We start from the raw sequence: 22,216 nt of genomic DNA, 5'->3' as shown, positions 1-22,216 counted from the left end.
TACATAGTTGTGGTAAAACACGCTTCGTTTTAGAAGCTGTACTAGAAACTGTTAATACAATAAAACAAGTGTAAAATGAGCAAGGTAAATGAATAAGTTTTGAAACTAAATTTAAATAAATGCCTTAACCTCTGAAGTCATAAACTGACAAACATACTGCTTGATAGCTAGTATGTTATAGAAACAAAAAACAAATTGTGTTTAAAACATCAGATACATGTGTGTGTTGGTATGTACATGTGTGCATTGGTATGTACATGTGTGCATATACTTTTTTTTCCCCCCTTTTAAACTGAAGATATTTGCTCAGTAGCTATATTCTGGAGCTTCTTTTTTCATTAGATCTCTTCCTTTCAGTTTATAAACAAAGAAAATCCTGTATAATTTCCTTAACATTATAGAGCTAAAGAAGTATTATTAAGAATTTGATTAAAAGTTTTCAAGAAAAGAAATAAATGCAGATTATTTTGTATCCTTGAGGAAAAATAATTTAATTCCATTAACAACTTGAATTTAAATTAGAAAAAAAAAAATGTTTGTATCCCCCCACACATACACTCAAAAGCTTTATCATCCCTTTAAACTTCCTTTTAATTTTTTCTGTTTACTAGTGAGTCAGAAATTACATCCTGAATTAAAATGTTGTGAGGTAAAATTCACCTGCAGAAGTGACAGCACCATGATCTTTTCTCACTTTAAATAGATGCTCACACTGGAAATTTACATTGTTTACTGTGTACGAGAAAGAAATAAGTATGCTGTTGTGTACTTGTAGGCATAGAATAATTTCTTAAGGAGTGATAGTAACAAAACCTTCTACGCTGTTAGAGCTGAACACTGGAATTAAAACTAGCTTAAATTTTTTTGTGTTACCTATCTCTTCTATCCAAACTGAAATCAACCTTGTGATTTTCAGCCTCCTGGGAAAATTTTAATAATCCAACAAGGTACCACATAAAGAAAATAGGAATTCCTTAAGGTTATGTTGTTGCCTGATGCTGAAATCTTCAGAGGAGATGAAGTATTCTGCAGTATTAATGAAAAAAGAATCTTCACATTAACCAGCATATAAAATGAGCTAGACTACTTTCTTCAGTCAGTGTACTGTAGAACATTGTACTGGTCTGGCATTACATTTTCTGGAGCCATAGCTGAAGGTTCTTCATGAATACAGTGCCTAGAATGAGAGATCTGTATATGAATCTCTGAACTGAATCCAAAGTTCCTGGGCTAGACGACATCTAGAAGACTTTACCACTCCTCAATTCTCATTGCTTCTTCTCTCATTTCCAGTAGGAAGCAGGAAACTATACTATATCTTTGCAAATTATTTTGTGATACTAAATCAAAAGATTTCTCTTATAGCAAAACATGTAATCATGTCCTCAAGAAGTTAAAACCAAAAGCATAATTTAAAAAAATGAAATAGTATTTGAGATATGCAGTGTTTGTTTTTATTGAAGAAAAACTGAAGAATGAGCTGCCCAAGGAGGTGGTAGAGTCATCAATACTGGAGGTGTTTAAGAAACATTTAGATGTTGTACTTAGGGATGTGGTTTAGTGGGAAATATTGATAAGTGGGCAATTGGACTGGATAATCTTGTAGGTCTTTTCCAACCTTAGTAGTTTATATGATTCTATGAAATACTCAATCTGATTTTCATAATTAAATGTCACTAGGAATAATAAGGCGATAGCACTTTTAAAATTACATCTGAATTCTGAGGGCATAATATGAATTCTATTTTTCAAGCATGATAGGTAATAAATTTTGTAAGACAACAAATTAACTCTTAAATTTCAGCTAAATGAAAATGTTGTCTTTTTACTACCTTCTGCTTCTGTCAGTGACATACAGCCCTATTCACTTCTTACTTCTGAGACAGAAATGTCCCTCAGGAATCCTACAGAAATAAATGGATTCTGTAGTGAGAAGACTTATTCATTAATGTAATAAATTACTTGCTATTTTGAAAATACATCACTAGACTTCCTCATGAAGAACTTCAAAAATCTCTCCTTTACCAATGAACACTGCAAAAACTATAAGACTACTACATGTGTGTAGAATCACAAACAGTTTCAGAACATGGACTGAGAAATAGACTTAATGTCCCTTTCTGTTGATTTGTAACTACTCAAAGTAGTGAAATTTAAATTCACAGATTGGTTATGATTTAGATGCCCAATACAGCATATTTTACCAGCACCTCATTTCCATTTGTAATATGCAGTATACTTGTTCAGACCCCCAAACAAAACAATGAACTATGTACAGAATAAGACAGTTGATCTTAAATCTATTGATAGAGGGCTTAACTTAAAATACATAGCTGGATACTTCATGAATTAGAAGAACGAAAGTAAAATAAATGGATCATTTCAAGGTATGTGGGGGTATTTTGTTTACTACACTGTTTACTACACTGTTTAATCTAACAGTCATCATTGTATTGGAGAACTACACAGTTTTTATTATTTAATCTGAAAATATAACTCACCAGAACCTCCCCCCATCCTCCCACCCAAGATAAGATTTCTTCCCTTCAAATTAGTATAGAAAATAATAAAGCTTTTCAACTGCAGAGGCATCAGACGAACTGGATTTTTCAATGTAATCTAGGACTGCATTTGCAACAACATGGATCAAGGTCAGCAAGATGAAAAATGTGTTGAAGAGTTGTGAAGTAATAGGCAAAGATAGTGAGCAAAAGTTCATTTTCCCATAGCTGGGTACTATCGCAGTCCTAAAGACAAAGGAAAAGAGGCTACCACTGCTGCCTAAAAACAATTAGGAACTGATATCCAGTAAAGGGAGGCACAAATTCTGTAGAGCTGAAGTGTGTGCATACATTTTTTGGTCAACAGTTTTGCCATTGAGCTGATATCCAACTGAGACCTAACAGAGTACATAATTACTGAGAGATCACTTATATAAGGACAAGAGTTTAAATTTACTTACTAAATGTGTTTAAAATGAAATGTCCACAATTTATTGAAGAACTACAAAGTCTGAAAATCTCCCTTTATCAAGCATCTTGGATTCCATATCGTACCATGCATTCATGCAGCCAGACAGCCTTCTTTCATAAATAGGGCCTGTTCGTGCCCTTGATGTCATTCTGCAAATAACATTTTCTTAGCAGTTAGACAAACCCATCTGAAAACTCTGTGTAGCATAGCTGCATTTCAACTAGTTGTCATGTTCCTGCTTCAAAAAATAATCCTTCATTCCATGGCACAAGTTCCTTGATAGCTTCTGAACAGCTGTCAAGTAAAATTTTATTTCTAGATACCAACTCTACCTGCCAAATCAACTGTTGATTCCCACCTAGTGGGAGCAGTATATGAAATATATCATACCCTTACCTATGTAAAATCAACAGTCATCCACCCAACTGATCTACTGGCACTGTTGTCAGTGGTGATCAAATGGAATATAATAGTAGGAATACATTAATAGCAAAATGTCAAATCAGAAGGCAGAATCAAATCAGGCAATGAAAGAAATAGCCGTACTGTGGCAGTAAATACATATAGCAAAAAAAAAAAATAAAATAAAAATCAGTAATCAGTGGGGATCTGTTTAACAAATGAGAGAAACCAGAAGTTTGAATACACATTCATAGTAGTAATAATAAATACACTCAAAAATCAAGAGGAAAAAAAAAGTACATAAGAGACACACTGATGTTATACAGAGAACCAGGATACTATTTATAATGAAGTATCAGAAAAGGGCAGGCAAGTAAAACAGAGCAAATTATAGTACCATCAGTGTGGCAAACTCTAAAGAGCTGAAGGCAATAGTCATCCAATAACAAAAAAAAACCAGTTGCACTGAAGTGAAAGTTTCCTGGAGCCTTTACCTTTTCTGAAAGAAGAAATTAATTCCTAACAGGAAAGGTTTACTGAATTCCTGAACCAGCTAAGTAAAATTCTTTGAAGTTAAACTGATAAGAATGGCAAATGTAGAAAGCAAAAAATAGATGATTCTTAACCTGTAGTCTCTAAGCTGTGATTCATAGAGAAAAATGTTAACACAAGCTTTAAGAAAAATGTGTGTAACAGTTTTTTAAAGAAAAATTGTCAGAAGCAATCAAAGAGAAGAACATAACTTTACATGGTGTCCATAGATCTGTTTTTATTCCACAAAATCAGGATTTACATGACTGCAGGTTTAATTAGGTATAAGTAAATATCAAGGATATTATGAAATAGTTGTTTCACTTTAATCCCCAAACTGTGAACACAGAGAAGATCTTATAAGAACATTTTTGTGCAATATCATCGCTTTTGCTCTTTGATCAGTTCAGTGCCAACACATAGCACTCACACACTCATCCCACACATACATTGCATTCATAGAATGGTCTGAATTGGAAGGTACTTCAAGGATCAAGATCTCCAACCCCATTACCAGCCTCCACCTGGACAACGAATCATTGATCACCATCCTTTGTCTGTGGCCTTTCAACCAATTCTTTATTCACAGGGTGGTCCACCTGTCAAAATCCACATCTCTCCAATTTGGAGATAAACGTTCATAGTCCCTCTGGTTGTATCATCAAGGACCCTACCACTTGACTGATACCATGGTCTGGAATATAGATGCACACTCTATTTACACCAGTTTTGGGTGAGATTCACACACAGCTCCCAGCACCAGGCACACAGGCCCTGCTCCAAGCACCAGAAAAGAGACCTCCACTTACCTCACTACCACTGGTACCAATCTGTAGCTGGTTTTCTGGATGGTAGGAGCTTACTTGGGCCCAGGACTACTGACACTAGGACCCACATTCACTGCAGTAGATGACACTGCAGACCCACTTGTTCTAATGGCTGGCATCACAGGCCAGAGATGGTAGCTCCTCAGACCTGTTCTTGTCACTGACACAAGTCTTCTCTCACTGATACGTGTCACCAGTAGCTGATACATAGTTCTTAAACACACACACAGGAAAGAGTACTAATTCACAGAAGGAAAAACAGAAAAGTTTTAATGAGGTAATACAAAATAGGGCAAACTGATTCAGTCAGATACAGGGCTCAGCCAGACAAACATACTGACCAGTGCTGTTTCATACAGCTAGCTCGTTTATATTCTTCTCATCCATCCCCTCTCTGCATTCCACCTGCTTTCCCTTTCTCCATTCAGCACACCCCTACTGGTTTGCAGATCTCTGGAATTTCTTCTCCCTCCCAGACTGAAGCACTCCTATTCAAAGTCTTATCAGACACAAAATCCAGGCTGATCTTCCTGGAAATTATGCCCGTAGTTTTTTTGATACTCCATCATTTAATGTGACAAGGAAGTTTATTTCTTTTCACTGTATCCACATTTTTTTATTTTTATTTTTTTAATCAGACTGTGTCTCTGCACATCCTGTGTTCAACTCTTCTCTTTCCCTTTGTTTCCCAACTAACATGGACTACCCCCAATTAGATAAACCTTTCTGGAGAAAATATTAGTACACTCCTCACAAGACTTCAGCAACAAGTGCAACTGACCAGCTTTAGTCCTCATCACTGCTTGTGTTATTGTTTTTCAGGCAGGTTTGTGTCCCAGTATGTTCTTGTTTTTGGCTTACTTGATCTATTATTATCTCTTGTTGCACTGAAAGTGGCCCTTGACATATCTTTATTACTGTCATGTTTCTTCTTTAAAGTCTACAAATGTAGTCCACACATGAGGGATGAAAAAGGGTATCCTGCTGCTTACACAGTGAATTTAATAGTTGAGGATATTTCACTAGAAAAATTTCCTCAAAAAATATCTAGTTTTTGTTGTTGTTTTTTAAACTCAGCCCCATGCGAGATAACTGTTTTTGTTAGATGCCCAGCAGATAACAGCAGAAAAGTTTGTCTGTCTCCTTCTAGTTAGCATTTGTCAAAAAAACAGTTACTACTTAAAAGAAGATATACATCATGAGTAACTGAACTAAATAACATAACAAACATTTTGATAGATGAACACACAAAATTTGATCCAATAAACAATGAACATAGCAAAATATTATGCCACAAATGCCTCATAAAATAAATGTGTTGTATTAGAAAATGACAGTATAGTGTTTTCTTGCTATCTCATACTCTAGAAATTTATGCTTGGATTACAGATTCCTCATGTGTTCTTTAATAACTACTATAACTGCCAACAACCTTCTCCTTGTGGCAACTTACATCTCCTGAACTGTCAAAAAAACTAAATTCATCCTGTAGGTTATGTATTGGATTGTCCTTTGCTGACCTATTACTGCAAGGTTAATTCATCACATTTGATAAAGACCAGGAGTTAGCCATATGGAATTATGCTTGCTCATGCCTAAAGCTAAGCCAAGCCTTCCCACTGTGATAATTTAGTGGATGCTTTGATGAAGCAGAAATTCAAAGACCTACAGTTGACGTGAAAAATTCGTCAGTATGCCATCATAGTAGCATAGAGAAGAATCTTCATTTCCTGCCCTGTAATTTCTAGCAATGCAACATTGTCTTACAATTAAAATTAGACCTTGGTCATAAAAACAATTCAAGGTAGAGAAATGAAAACAGGATAGGCAAGAAACATTCCTACCTCATAGTATAAAGAAAACTTTGTTCTTTCCAATCACTAATGACCTCCACTCTATCACCAACAGTAATTCAAACAAGGATAATAAAATCTCCATTATAAATCATTCAGGTCAAACACTCCCTTTGACTTAGACTTCAGAAAACAACTCAAGGAATTAAATTTGATTAATTTCTCTTACAACACTAGTTATTTTTTTATATACATATATACTGTAGCTTACAATGTAGATACTAAATTTACTGACCCATTCCCTTTCTTGTACACCCTCAAGAGTTCAAACAAAGTTTAAGCTTCTAGAATTAACAAGGAAAGTAAAACTGTTTAGGAAGAAATTTTGTCATATAGCCCAAATTTGGCTGTGCTCATTCTGCCATTCACTTCTCTATTTTTCACAGCCATAAAACAGCATATTATAGTGCAAAAGACTGTTAATGGAATGTAGATTTTTACATATAAAGTGACTAATGTCAGAAAATTCAGATGAAATTTCTCCTCTGATCTCTTTTCTGTCTTTTCCTTCATCTTTTGATTCCAAGCATAGTTTCATCCCTTAGAACATTTAATGATACCATACCAATATGATTTAATCTTGTTTATGTATAACAACATACTTATCATTTGTCTCAAGCTTTTTAATAAGACAGCAATGTCAGTTTATTACTTAGATTGTTATCCAGCAAACATTCAATGTTCTTCTTATTGTTAGTACTGACTTCTACAGAGTATTATAAAATATTTTAAAAGAGAAAAGAATCATAATTTTGTACATACTTTTTTATTATTAACAATTGCTTTATATGTAGGTATCAGCAGAAAAGTAAATAAGAGGTTGGTAAGTAATGTACTCCTTAAAAATGTCTCATGCACTTTGATGTGGTGCAGCTCCTTCATTTTGACATAAAATTTGGAGAAAACACTACATATTATGGATATTTGGAGGAAATACATACTGTTTAAAAAACTGAGGCTATAGCAAAACACATGAAAAAATAGAAGGAATAATGCAGACATAATGAATTACAGAACAAATATTACTCTGTAGTCTAAATGTTTATATTATTCCCCTTTCCAACAACTCATTTCATTTACAACCAACAATACGCCTGAAAATCATGATCTTTGTCAAAGGTAAAGATGAAACGGAAAATTACTTGGAAAACCTCTGAAATGCCTCTCCTACATTTATCACAATTGTGTTACCTCCAAGCACAAAATATGCCTTAGCTAAAGTCAAGATATCAGTACTGGCTGAAATATTTTTTTCTATGATACATGAATATGCAGTCATACAAGCTGCATTTGAAAACGCATCTCATCCTCTTGGCTGCCAGGGTCACATTGAGCCTACTATAATCCAGTACCCCCAGATTCCTTTCTGCTAAACTGCTGTCCAGACACTTATCTATCATCTGTATCTTTCTGAGGCATTACTCCATCCCAGGTGCAGAAACTGACATTTTTCTCTGTTGAACTTAGATTTTTCTCCTAAATCCAAAACACAGCATCATACCAACCACTGTGAAGAAAAGTATCTCAGCCAAAACCATTACCACCTTATATTCAACTTTAAGTGATCCAAACAGAAAATCATAGTAACAAGACTAAAAACATCACACTGAAGACATTAACCATTCATCAAGCTGTGTATTAACAGTGTGAGGGACATCATGAAGACATACCGAAAAAGCTCCCACTAGGCTTCAGGGCCTGCTTCTTTTAAGGATATATGTAAAAGTTTACTGTCAACTCCTGCTTCAAAATTTAACAAAGAAAAAATATTCCCACACTTCTACTTAGAGCACTGAGTATCTGCAAGCATGAATGCGTCTTAACTGCAGTTACAAGCCATGAGAATTTGAGGAGATCCCTTAAGAGTTACTTTTGTACAAGCAGGGAAAAACAATAATTGACTGTCTGCCAATAGCTTCTTCCTTAAACTTCTTTCACTAAGTCCAAGCTGCCTCTTCAATAATTAAAATAACACTCAAACAGTTTTAATTAAGTGTTTTGGAGACCTGATCACACAACATTTGCAAATAAAGGTTGCTTCTCTTGTTTTCCTTTATCACTGTGAGGAAAGGCACTCCTTACCCAAACTCCATAGAAGAACAATTAACTGAAGAATATTTTAGATAATTTTATTTTACTATGAATGATGTTCTCAGCTTAGCTTTTAGATTTTGTCATACAAATTCAATCTTACCTTTACCTTACACCAGTCCTCAGAAAAGCAGACAGCGTGGCCAGGGTGAGGCCATGAGCAGCAAGGTAACACTCACAAAGGGACATAAGCAGCCCCTATGGAGTGTGAGCAACCAGGACGGGGTGTGTCAGCGTGTATCAAGTCCTGGCAAGTGGCAGAAGAGAAGCAAGCTTCCAATCCTGAGGAGACAGATGACAAAAACATGCAGGATGACAGAGACAGCGAGTTATCTTTGAGAAGCCCCTAAGTCACTGTGGGGATACGCAGAGACCTACATGAAAACGATGAGACGATTGAGTGCCCCCTCAATGAGTCTGCAGACAATATTAAGTAGGTGGGAGAATTGATTTATTTGAGGGTAGAAAGGCTCTGCAGAGGAATTTAGACAGGATAGACTGATAGGTATTGTCCAATTGTACAGCATTCAACAGAACAGAATTCTGCACTGGGGTTGTAATAACCCCATGCATGGGTATAGTCTCAGGGAAGAGTGGCTGGAATTTTGCCTGGCAGAAGAGAATCCAGAGGTGAAAGTTAACCAAACTTGAGACATTAGTGTGCCAATGTGATGCAAAAAGCCAATAGTGTCTTGCCCTGCATCAGAAATAACAAGGAAAGGGATTTTCCCTCTGTATTCAAAGGTGAGACCACACTGAGTACTCTGTGCAGTTTTGGGTCCCTCACTACGAGAAAGCTACTGAGTTTCTCAAGCAAAGAAGACAAATTTGGTAAGAGACTAAACAGGGTTTGAGGATTGGCTGACAGAACGAAGGCTGGTTAGTCTAGGGAAAACAAGATTGAGGGAGAACCTCATCAGTCTACAACCTAAAAGAAGATTGCAGAGAGGTGGATGTCAGCCTCTTTTCTCAGGTGAAAAGCAGTAGGACATAAAGTTTCAAGTTTCATCAAGCGAAGTTCAGTGCTAGTTAAATAATACAGCAGTAGTTACGTTTACAGCATTGTGCAGATTATCTCACTTATAGATGAGCATATTTTCAGTCATTAGGAGATATTTATCAGAAGACACTAAAGCAATTCAAATCAGTGTATCTGGGCTAATTTGCTAATACTTTTAATCCTGTGAGAAAGTGATACTCACAGGCCAGTAGCTGATATCTCACATTGGTTCTAAAGGAAAAGTTGCTGTTTGACTTTCTGAATACTGTTGATAATCTCTAAAAATACCACTATCTCTGACAGAGGCCATGGCTATTTAGCAAGGAAAAAGCATGATTGTTCTTGGTTGCTGTGTTAACAGCTACGCTTATATTTCAGAAAGTGTGAAAATAGCATCAATGCGAGATTTTAAAAAGCAATTATCTCTTTTTCATTATTAGTAGGTGTTGTTTTTTTGTTTTTTTTTTTGTTGTTTTAATCCAGAAAAGCCTACACGAAATCATTATTTTCCTCCTGAGTTCTAGCTGTCTATTTAAACATACACAGCAAAATGTGACATATGCTATTTCTGCAATATGACTCCAGATATCACTTCTGAGCAAAACAACTCAGAAGAAGCTCTTGCTGGTTTTCTAGCTGCAGAGAGTCTGTGTCAAAGTTAATATTTAACACCACCTACTCATGCTGCTCTATTAAAGTTTTCACAGAATCATTAGAAATACAGCATTATGATAAGTAAATAATGCACTCTATCTATTCAAATCAGCTGTCTTTTTTGAATCATTATTCAAATGAATATATGCTTATTGAAAGTATAATGAAGTGGAAGGAGGTGTGCTTATCTGTTTATTTGCATCTGGGCAGCTGTCCAATGAAGATCTGAGATGTGTAAGAGAACAGATTACATAACAATCCTAATATAGCCAAGTATCTTTTCATTTGTGAACCTTTCTAAGGAAAATAAAAAAGCCCCCAAAACCCACTGTAAGGACAAACATGCAACATCTGTTTATTCATACAGTAGTAACACTTTAAACAGATATTAGTTTATTAAATTAACCACTGAGGAACTTTTAAAAATAATATTATAGAAAAGATGTTATTTGCCTGTAACCGATTGTTTCATGATAGGAAAGTCAGAAGAAGAAAAATCATTTGAAGAGTTTTCACTTTACATTTCTGAGCCAAATTTAATCTAATAGTATATTTGATTGATGAGAACTACAGGTCTGTAAATATATAGCTTATTAGTAATAAAGAAAATGCATTCCAGATAAAAAGATTGAAATAAAAAAAAGCAAACTCGGCGCTACATAATGGACAAGCGAAGAGGCTGGAAGTTCTATTTTGATAAATATATGACTATTCTGAACTTACTTAACTGTACAGATTTATGTGATTTTCAAAAGAGTATAGAATTTGCGGTGTTTCATAGGGAATTTAATAAGACAAGTCAAGAAGGCACACACAGCATCTTCTAACCCTACTTATATATATAGATGAATCATATCTACTTAAACATTATAAATTATACTAATAATACAGTGATATAATTTCAATCAGGAGGCACTACAATAAAAAAGAAAGCATTCATGTTCTCCTCTTCTCTACTGACACATACATTGTACAAAGTTCAAATGAAATTTCCTTTAAGTTTCCAGTAAGCATTTCAGAATGTCAGAACGTATGCACATCTGCCGATGTGATTAATTAGATGTGCTACTCAACTTATACAAACATATTCTCTCCTTACAGCAATTAAAAATGCAGCCCGAAATGCAATGGAAGGCAATGACAGAAGATTTGCAAGACCGCAGCAAGTGAAGGTTTGCTTAAATGCAACAGTCATGGATAAGATGATTAAAAAAAAAAAAAAGAAGCCACTTACCTTCAGAAGACTTCAGGAATATAGAGATCTCCAGAAAAAGACCCTTATCTCCACTGCCAACATTTAAATGAGGTTTGGGAAGAGTTGGATCCTGGCTCTGCCCCTTCCAGTCACTCGGCTGTGTTGCACACACCTGAGCTCCTCTAGGTAGGCCCTGCCTTCTCACCAGGTGCTCAATCACTGATTCAAGCCATGACTAAGTATTTCTGCTAAAGCTGTGTCAGGAATATGAGACCAATGCAATGCATCAGCAGAAACTAACTCAGTGGATTCTATTCCACCAATAGAAGATAATACATATGATCTGGGCAATTTTACAATGGGAATGAAGTTTATTTTTGGCCTTGGTGAGGAAAAGAATAATAAACCATTACATAGCCTATCTTTCTGTGATTTCTGTCTTACTAAACTAAGAAAGCAAACAGTGGCAGAGATGGGAGATTTTTCTTCTGCATTCTTAACAGTTTCATTGATAAAAATCTGAAATGCCATTCAGAGATACCTAGACAGGCTCAAGAAGTGGTCCAAGGCCTACCTCATGAGGTTCAACAAAGTCAGGTGGAAGATATTGTACCTGGGTTGAATCTATTCCCACTATCAATACAAGCTGGGGTAATAATAATAATAATAATAATAATAATAATAATAATAATAATAATAATCCCTGCTGAATAAGTCTTGGGATATACTGGTGGATGGCAAACTGAACACTAGCCAACAATTTGCCCTCATAACCCAGAAAGACAACTGTTTACTGGGTTGCATTAAAAGAAGCATGGTTAACAGGCTGAGGGAGATCCTCTGCTCTAAATTAGTGAGCTCTCACATGGAGTATTGCTCCCAGATACAAGTCTTCAGTACAGGAGAGGTAAGGATCTTTAAAAGTGTATTCATAGGAAGGCTACAAAAATGATCCATGGGATGTGATGGATGCCCTGTTTCTGGAGACATTCAAGGTCAGGATGGATCAGGCTCTGAGGAACATGATCTAGTTGTGAATGCCCCTGTTCACTGCAGGAGAGTTGGACTAAATTTTAAAGCCAAAATATTAAAGAAGTCCCATAAATATAACATTCTCATCTCGTATTGTCTGAAAACATAACAACCTTCGCCATTACTCAGACCTGTAGCTTCTTTCTTTGCTTTTCCTTCAAAGACTTCATTAACTATAGTGTGATAGTTATACTTTTTGTCCTGAATCATGACCTTATACGCACTACAACTGCTACAAATCATTTCCTTGGATATATCCATGATAGACAGTATCGTGAATCTCTACAGATTCTATCAAGCTAAAATGGAACTAATGCATTCATATTTCATGCAGGATTCACTCCATCTTCTCTTGAAAAGATAATGTCCCTCTGTGCACATAATATCTACAGTAATGAACAGAAATGTAGTCAAATACAAATTCTTGGAAAATACACCAGGGCATGTGTATTTAATATTGTATGACCCAGTGCCTTTACAAAATAAAAGGTTACATTTCATTACTGTGTGATAGATGGCAGCAGAGGGGCAGTCTGACAAAATGGCATCTGACATGGAAGTGCATGTGAAGCAAAGGTGTGTCATTGAACTCCTTCATGTGGAAAAAATGGCACCCACTGACATTCATCAATGCTTACAGAATGCTTACAAGGACCAAACAGTGGATGTAAGCACAGTTGAGTGGGGGGTGGTCCAGTTCAATAGTGGTTACAGTGACATGAAAAACATACCACATTACAGATTGCCACGCACAGCTGTCACAGCTTGAAATGAAGAGAGTCTCATCTAGCTCATATGCACAAGTTGGCTAATGATAGTATGTTGAAAAATAGTGCTTTGTAGCTGAGAATTTCCTCTATCAAACATTATACCATTATAAATTTCCTTGGCCTATGTTACTCTGGAAATAAACAAATTTACAAATAAAACATCCTGTACATGAACTGCAACAAAAATGTGGCGAGTGCCTTCCATAGAGTATAGTTTATGCTCTGTTTCACTTTGCACCCAAATAAATAAATAAATAAATAAAAATAAATAAAAAATCCACAGGAACAAACACCATCTGTTTGTTAGCACTACCTGCCTGTGTTTTTTTTGTTTGTTTGTTTTTTGTTTTTTTTTTGTTGTTGTTGTTTTTAATGTGTGTACATACAGACATATAGATATACTGAGGAAATACATATACTTGTGTATGCAGTATGCATGTATATGTATGAACATTGCAAAGTTTAAACACACTGCCATAAGAATTTCACTATAAATATATGAAATATAACTTGAAAAATAGCTGCTGTCGATTAGACAAATTATATTTGTAAATTAACATGGTTTATGAATGGTAAACAAATGCCTTGTTTGATGGAGAGGTGTCAGCATTACAGAATATGACTGACAAACCAGTTGGCATGACCAGACAAAGACAGCAAGATTAAATGGATTGCAGAACAAACATACTTGCAGATGTAGAGACAATTCCTTGGAGGCAAAGTTAAGACAGCATCTGGCTTATTTGAAGAGTCTTTAACTGTCAATGTCCAACTTGAAATTCAGTGTTTGGGAATGAAATAGCGAATTTAATTTCAGAGCTCTCTCAATCCTGAATCTTTCATAAACATATAGGGCCCTTGAAAATTAAGACAGTAGGGAAGACTTGGAGCATTTTGCTCCCGGACATTTTGCTACTATTTATACATTTAGGCAGATAAATTCGCAGCAATATGTAAACTAGAATCAATCCATTTTATATATTTATCCACAAAGGTTGTATTGGTTGGATTAACCATTCCTTAACTTGAAATGGCCATAGTGAAGAAAATTAATAAGTAGAGTCTGACAAATCAGTAATCAAGGTCATCACTTGCAAATTATAGTGACCATATCTCAGTGCTGTCAGTATTTGTCACTAGATACTATGACACACTTGAATATAAACTGATCTTGACAGCAGAAGAGAGTTCTAGCTAAAATCAACAAGGACAGTGGTGACCAGAATAACAATCAGCTTCACACCATCACTTTTTCATTTGATAAAGCTGAAAAATGTGCATAAAAACTCAGCATTCTTAGCTATAGCAGAAGACTAAATGTTCTCTGAACTTTTATTTTTTGTTTCATTCACATTGAGTTTTGTTTGCTTTTTTTTGTTTGTTTTATATAACTTGGAGTATTATCTTAACCAGCTCCTTGTATGCTTTATATTTATGTACACATTTGAAGTGTATCAAACAGGAGTAACAGTAATGTTAGTTTCACTTATGTCAAGGACGCTACTGGCATTTATTTCAAAAGGAGAAGTACACATATTTCACATGAATAATTTGAATGTGTTGTAAATATATATTTTCTGAATAGCTTACATCAAAGGCTTGAGTGTGCATTAATCCTGCCACTAATAACACTGGAGTGGGCCTCTACATTTGTGACTCTGCAACTCCTTTTCACTACATTTTCACTTTTCCACTACAGATTTTATCTCTGTCATTAGGTAGCTGAAATTCTGGTTTTCACTTTAGTTGCCTTGTTACATTTTTTTTTTTTTTTCCCTGCAATTTTGTCACATAAAAATAATTAATGTGAGAATGTGACCTGTATATATGATCTGTTTATATAAGATTATATACAGCATAGGAACTTTTCAGAGAGAAAATGTGTTCAGCATCCAGTTATCCAAGTAATGCCAAGTACTGCTAAGGACTGAACCTAGTGAGCTGTGGCTCCAAGAGAGTTTTAAGGAAACCTATGTCTTAGTTTCAGCTAAGACAAAATTGTTCTATTCAGAGATTCTGGTGTGATGCTACATTTTGACTCTAGGAGAAAAACAATGTTGATAATACCCAGATGTTTATAGTTAGCGTTAAGCAGTATTGTACAGAGATAAAGTCATTACCAGTGAAAGGCACAAGAAGCTGAAAGGGAACAGAATCAGGACAGCTGACTTAAACTGGCCACAGGAACATTCCTTAAGATATTACATCATATGAATGATGAACGGTAGAATTCCCGTTTGCAACACCAGGGGGCCCGGGTTCGAATCCCCCCTGTGGAGCAGGGGGTAGAAGTGCCGCTCTGCTACACAGGGGGCTCGAATCCCGGGAGTTGGACTCGATGATCTCTAAGGTCCCTTCCAACTCGCACAATACTATGATACTATGATATGGAAGGAGTTTTTAAGGGGATGGGAGTTCAGCTCATCATCTTCCACTGCTCAAGGGGCTAGCTTGGCATCACCTGGGGTTGGTGAGCAATTGCTTGTGCATCACTTGTTATGTACATTCATATATACATTCATCACCCAAGTAGGATTATGGGTGAAAGACCAGGTCAGAGTGGGCCAGAAGGAGTACACCGGCTCTACAGACAGGCAGCCAGCTTTCAAAGTTCTTAGAAAAACTGCAAATAAACCCTAGAAGTAAGTGTTACAGCAGTTAAAGTTTGCAATTTGTACATCAGCAATTTAATGCCTGTCCACACTGTCCAGGAAACAGACCTAGATGTAGTAGTAGTCCCCACAAAAACAAACAAACAAAACAAAACAACAAAAAAAACCAAAAACCTAACAGGAATCTTATTTCTAGAGATTCCTTGAAAACTACTTTGAAGCCTTCCCATTAGCCTTCATAACCTTTCCCATCCTGTCTCAGAGAGCAACTTCTACACCGTCTCATAGATATGTATTTTTCATGGACTACAAAATTTGTTATTCATACTGAACTGAATTATTTCATAATCTATTTAGGATGGTTTTATTAACAAGTACATCCTTAGTAAAAACAACAACAAAAAAACAAACAAAAACCATTTTACTTAGAATACTTGACATAGGAGTGTCACAAAATATATGTTCAGTTAGATAATTAATCTAGTAAACTATGCATACAATTTATACTCATCAGCATTCATTACACATCCTTCTCATTATTCTCTGGTTCAGGTTGGAAGACACTGGGTGACATATTTTAATAAGTGTGAGCACATAGAGCTGAATATCATTCACACATGGAAGATCTAGACTTCTGAAAACTTTTGTTTTAACTCAATATAAACACCTAAGTAAATTGTAGATGAATATTTTTCAGTTTTTGTTGTTTTTGAATTAGAGAATGATGTTTAATCTAATCTTTCATTAGTACATTAAACTCTGTTGTAGTTCTGGGATTTTCCAATAAGAAAAATGAATGTTTCAAATTTTGTAAGTAAATCCTGCTGTATGTGCTAGTTTCAGTGTTACCATCATCAAGATAGCACTGCTTCTGCCTCTGTTATGCTCGTGCAAAATACAGAAAAATACTCCAAAACATAGAAGTAACTGCACAGGAATCAGTGCAGTTTCATTGAAGAATTTATGTGCCTGTTAAGCTGAAATTTGTACACCTGTGTTGCTGGGAAAGAAAGAAGAGATAGGTTTTTCTTCCTTCTGATGAAGAAGTACTATGAACAAATTCAAGTGCATCAATATGTGACTATTCTAAATTTCAACAGCATAAAAATGTGTGCATAGTATTTTCTGTAACTTAAGTGTATACCACCTATCTTTAAGAACTAGTACACAATTTTACCAAATCTAAGATGAATGTCTGAAATGACAAATAATGCACTTCTAATGGATTCTGTACTTTGAGAATACGCTGCAACTAACTTTACAGTTGTAAGTATATTACATGTGATTCATGCCACAGTAGAACAAATTTACAATAGTGCTTGGTGAATAACTATTACTGAGTTATATAATTCCTATCATTCTTGGGACAAATCTCTCTGACAATAATATAACTTGAATATTGTCTTAAATTTAGTTAACTTCAACATATACTGATATATGCATATATATACACACATTTTTCCTCCTGTATATTGAACAGATATAATATAGTACCTAAGAAACTGGGACTGATTTTTTTTTCCTCACCCAGCCTATGGCATAATGTTCTAGATGCAGGTAGGACATAACACACTGGATGTTTTGTTTTTTTCTTTCGTACACATAAGAGCTTGCTCTTAATTTATTTATTCCCGTAGTGTAGTTTGATGAGAAACAAAAGTTAAGATTCCATGTGCAATCAGATGCACACAGAGGGTGCATCACCACCCTCTGTGTGAAATACATGCATAGGTATAAGAGGAGAAAACCTTCTATGTTTAAAGCTATAATCTGGGGAGTAATGTATTATGAATGGTAGATGAATGTATATTTTCCATCAGAGCTACTTATTTTGGACAGAAATTAATGGTCTTTCTGGTAGCTAGGCTAAATAATTCAAAGTTTGTTCGGGTATTTCTGCATAATTCAGTGATGTCTATCTTGTGTGCACAACCTGATGAACTGTTCTTATTTGTATTTTCCCTGAAGTTACCAGATTGGCCACATTCTCTTCTCTGCTATCTACTCTTCATGTATGTTCAGGCTATATGCTGGCCCTCAGGGAAAGACAAACTTTAATGCAATTACTTGATTTTACTGGTAGATATTTTGTACTTTTATTTATTTATTTGCTGAATGTTCTATACTTCTACTGGTTTATTTTCTAAACAACTTTCCAGCTTCCAGAAGGTTACTTTTTCGAGACTCTACTTCTTCAGTGTTGATAATTAATGTTCTTGAATGACCTTTTAAATTGTCAACTTCTGACTTTCATCTCACTTTGGTGTCTGCCAAGGTCGATGCATTTCAGTTGTATTAAATTGGTAGGGGAGAATTTGTTCCTAGATTTGGATTTGTAGAACAAAAGCTGAGGAAAAACATGAGGTCCCATCCCAATTAGATGATTGTTTTCTATCATTTTTCTTCCTTACAGCCTCTGCCTTTAACTTCTGTCACTCAAACAACTCTTTCTGGTTTTATTACCCCATTGTTCTTTTCTTTTATGGTGCAAATGAAAATTCAGGAATGGAAAGGCACCAATGCTGGTTAACATACATCTTTTGCACACCTTCCTGAAGAAGACAAGAAAGTTAAAAGATAGAAGAAAAAAAAAAAAAAAAAAAAAAAGAGGATAAATATATAAAATAAATAAATATTGAAAGTCTTAGGAAAGGGCAACAGCAATGGGTAATGTCCAAAAGGGAATTTTATAGGAAAATATATGATGGATGAACACAATTACAGAGTATAAAGTAATTAATGGGGCCCAGTCTGCAATACAATGCTGATTTTTCACGTACTGGGTTTCAAGAACTTTGAAATTATATATATGTAAAATAGAACAACATGAAATAGACTTTTTAGAATAGATTATGAAATAACTTCCATTTTACTTTTCCAGGTGTATCTCCCCAATTTGCAATTTGGCTCACTGTCCTGGCTTTATCAATATTGCATATCACGACATCATGTGGCAAGCTGTTTAGTGTTGGAACATAGTGCTGGGTTGCTGCACTTCCTAGATCAGCTTCTAGCTGATCGTGAGTACAGGGCAGTATGTATGGGAGAGCCTCAGTAAACAGAACCCACTGCTGCCTCATGTCAGAGCAGAGCTCCAGCTGCTCCAGCAGGGATCTGCCGCTGCTAGAGCTGAGCCATGAGCAACACTGGGTATGCTGTAGGAGAGCAGGCTGAAGAGGGGGAAACACTACTGAGTGCCAGCAGCTGGGAGTGAGAAATGGGAGAGATGCAGCCCTGCAGGCACAGAGGTCAGAGCAGAAGTTATCTGAAGCCTAGCAGAGCCCCACAGAGGAGCAATCCATCCCCCTGCAGCCCATCAGCACCACACAGAGCAGGTCTCCCCATTCAGCCATGGAGGAGCCCAGGGTATAGCAGCAGGTGAGGCCCAAGGGAGTGTCAGCCCATGGATGCACCCACAGGAGCAGTACTGGGCCAGAGTTCAAATAGAGTCACTCACAAATAAACAAAGATCACTTTTATTTGAACAGTGACTTATCTTTGCTATCAAAGACCAAAGAACTGGAGCTGAGAATGTAAGAAAAAAAGATATACAACCTTTGATCACTTCTTTGCCTCACTTCTGAATAGCAATGATTTCCTCCACAGGATGAAGATTATATGCTACAGAGCTATTCTAAGGTCTGCAATGTCTGGTTACGTGACACGAGAAACTGACATTGAATCAGAGAAAGACTGGAAGGTAAAGTCCACAGAATAAGAAACATGACTATGAAACACACAATTATTATTTCTTTTGTCTCCTTACAGTCTAGAAAAGTATCCTCGCAGCACAGTTCTAAACTGCAAGGAGCTCCCTGGTCTTTCTAAAGGCAAAACAGTCTTAGCTAAAGGCTTTTATGCTGGGAATGCTGTCCACAAAGGCCACATTTATAAAGGAATAGAGATCCCTGTGCCATACAATATAATATACAATAAAATCAGTGTGATTTTTCATTGCCAATCTAGCATTAAATAAATATTCAGCAAAATAAGAGTCATAGAAAATTGCAAAATTAAAACTAACAGCATGAACAGAAAGGCACAGAAGACACAGAATCTAGAAATGAGACTTCTGTCTGTGTCTGCCTCACAAATTTCTGTGACTTCACAAATTTCTCATCAATCTTATCCCCAATTCTGCAGATTTATAACTTCTATGGACATGGGAATTTCAGTAATAAAATGTTACTGCACTTCTTTCTAATATACTTTTACATTATTTATGTAATCCATCCTTAATTTAATTTTAATATCCATTACTAACAGGCCCAATTATGAATCTGGGAGAAAAAATACATCTTGTGCTGTCATTTATTTTGTTGTAAATCAGTGGCCTACATCTTTCCATTATTTATGGATACAGCCTCTATTTTGTATTAGGAATCCATTTAGAGAATTCTCATATTCAGTGAAAAGCCCATTTACTGAAACATCTCAGAGAAGACAAAAAGTTTTAAAAAGCACCCTTAGAGGTATTGATTCTAATTAGAAATGAACAGCCTTAAGGAGAAGAAAGCAAAACAGAACAAAACAAAAAACATAGTATTTTATAAAAATGTCTTATATGGATCTGTAATATGTAGAGCATATGAGTGACAAATCTATGCCATTGCCATTATGAGTTATAAAGATTTCCACGTTACAGTAAAAAGATTATGTATCAAGTAATTACATGTATTCCCAAAACTAATAGTCATCTGGGCTTTTATGTGATAGTTACCTGCTTTGAACTTAATATATTCACACTGAAGTGAAAGCATCAAAATATCAGATCTACTTGTTTTCAATACCTAAATATGTAAGATGCTTTTGCATTAAAGTCCCGACTGACTCAAAAATCTGATCTTTTTATTTGTCTTCTAAAACATAGTTTCAAAATTTGTTTTCCATAGGAAAATAAATATACATATACTAATATATTTAGCCATGTTGCTCTTTGTGTTCAGCACTGTTTAAAATTTGTCTTCTAAACTATTGTTGATATAAATCAGTTTTAGAACTCTGTTCTTCCAAACTCCTTTTCTTTCCCAAATAACTTTGCTGCTTCTATTGCAGGTTGCAGATTGCATTAAAAGGAAAAAATAGTAACGAGAATTAGGCAAACAGTCTGCTTATTTTTGCACAGATATGCATTATTATTTGAAAGAAAGAAAAAAAGCTATATTTTCAGAACTGCAGATATCAAAGAAAGATTTTTTATTAGTACTCTTCTTTATAATTCATTTTTGTCTTATGCCTAGATACTGTGCAGAGTTTATCTGTTCTGTATAATTTGTGTGATACCTTTATTATGTGAAACAACACAGATACAAGTGGTCCTGTGTTTGAACCCTCCTGTAATGCTCCTTTATTTACCATAGATGTACATCTTAAAATAATAATAATAATAATAAATCCTTTCTCCAGAATTTGCATACACATGAAAACACTCATAGCACTAATTTGAAGTCTCATTTCAGCTTCATTTTGCAGATCAGCTTTTCTTGTAGTGCCTACTCTTAAGCAAAGGTCCTATAATGTCCACCAAATTTAAAGATATATTCTCGATTAAGGACACCCACTAAGCAATAAAGTGTGAGCTGACTCTGTGAGCAAAAGACAACAGGAACATGAGGTTAATCACAAATGTAGCCCTTGTGCCTAATGAAGTCTAAAACTTTATAAGAGAAATCTGAGATATACTTGAAATACCATAAGGAAAGGTCAAACTGATATTTCTGTGATAGCACAAATACATCCTAAATGCCATGGAAATGGCAATAACATGGTATGTGTGTTATGAAACAAAGCAAGAATTATCAATCATTTACCAAAACTTAATAGAGGAAGGTGCAAAAGAAGGATTTTATAATGTCTTTATTACCCATGAAAAGAATTACTAATGAAAATAAAACCTCAGCTTTCTCGAGTTTCTGGTGGTATGGGAGAAAGCAGCCATAGTAATGCTGAAGTTATTATAAGCCATCTGGAGTTTGCTGTGATGATGCAGCCATCGCAATCTGATGTCTATATTTATGGTGTGGAAAAGTGGAATATCTGTAGATTAAGGAAGGACTAAAACAGACTCACTTGAGCTTCTTTATGTTCTTGCCATTGAATCAAACACTCTCATTTACTGAACTAATTTGCAGTTTTTCTAATTCCTCATCAGATCCTCATTACCAGCTGTCAAAACAAAGTAGGCTTTATGGCTGAGACAAAAGGAAAATAAATAAATAAATAAATAAATAAATAAATAAATAATGGTGTGCTAAAAGGCAGTCCTTTCGTAATAAT

Source organism: Excalfactoria chinensis, chromosome 3 (assembly GCF_039878825.1).
Source record: "Excalfactoria chinensis isolate bCotChi1 chromosome 3, bCotChi1.hap2, whole genome shotgun sequence".
In the NCBI taxonomy this organism is placed as follows: Eukaryota; Metazoa; Chordata; class Aves; order Galliformes; family Phasianidae; genus Excalfactoria; species Excalfactoria chinensis.
This window is presented reverse-complemented; position numbering follows the sequence as displayed.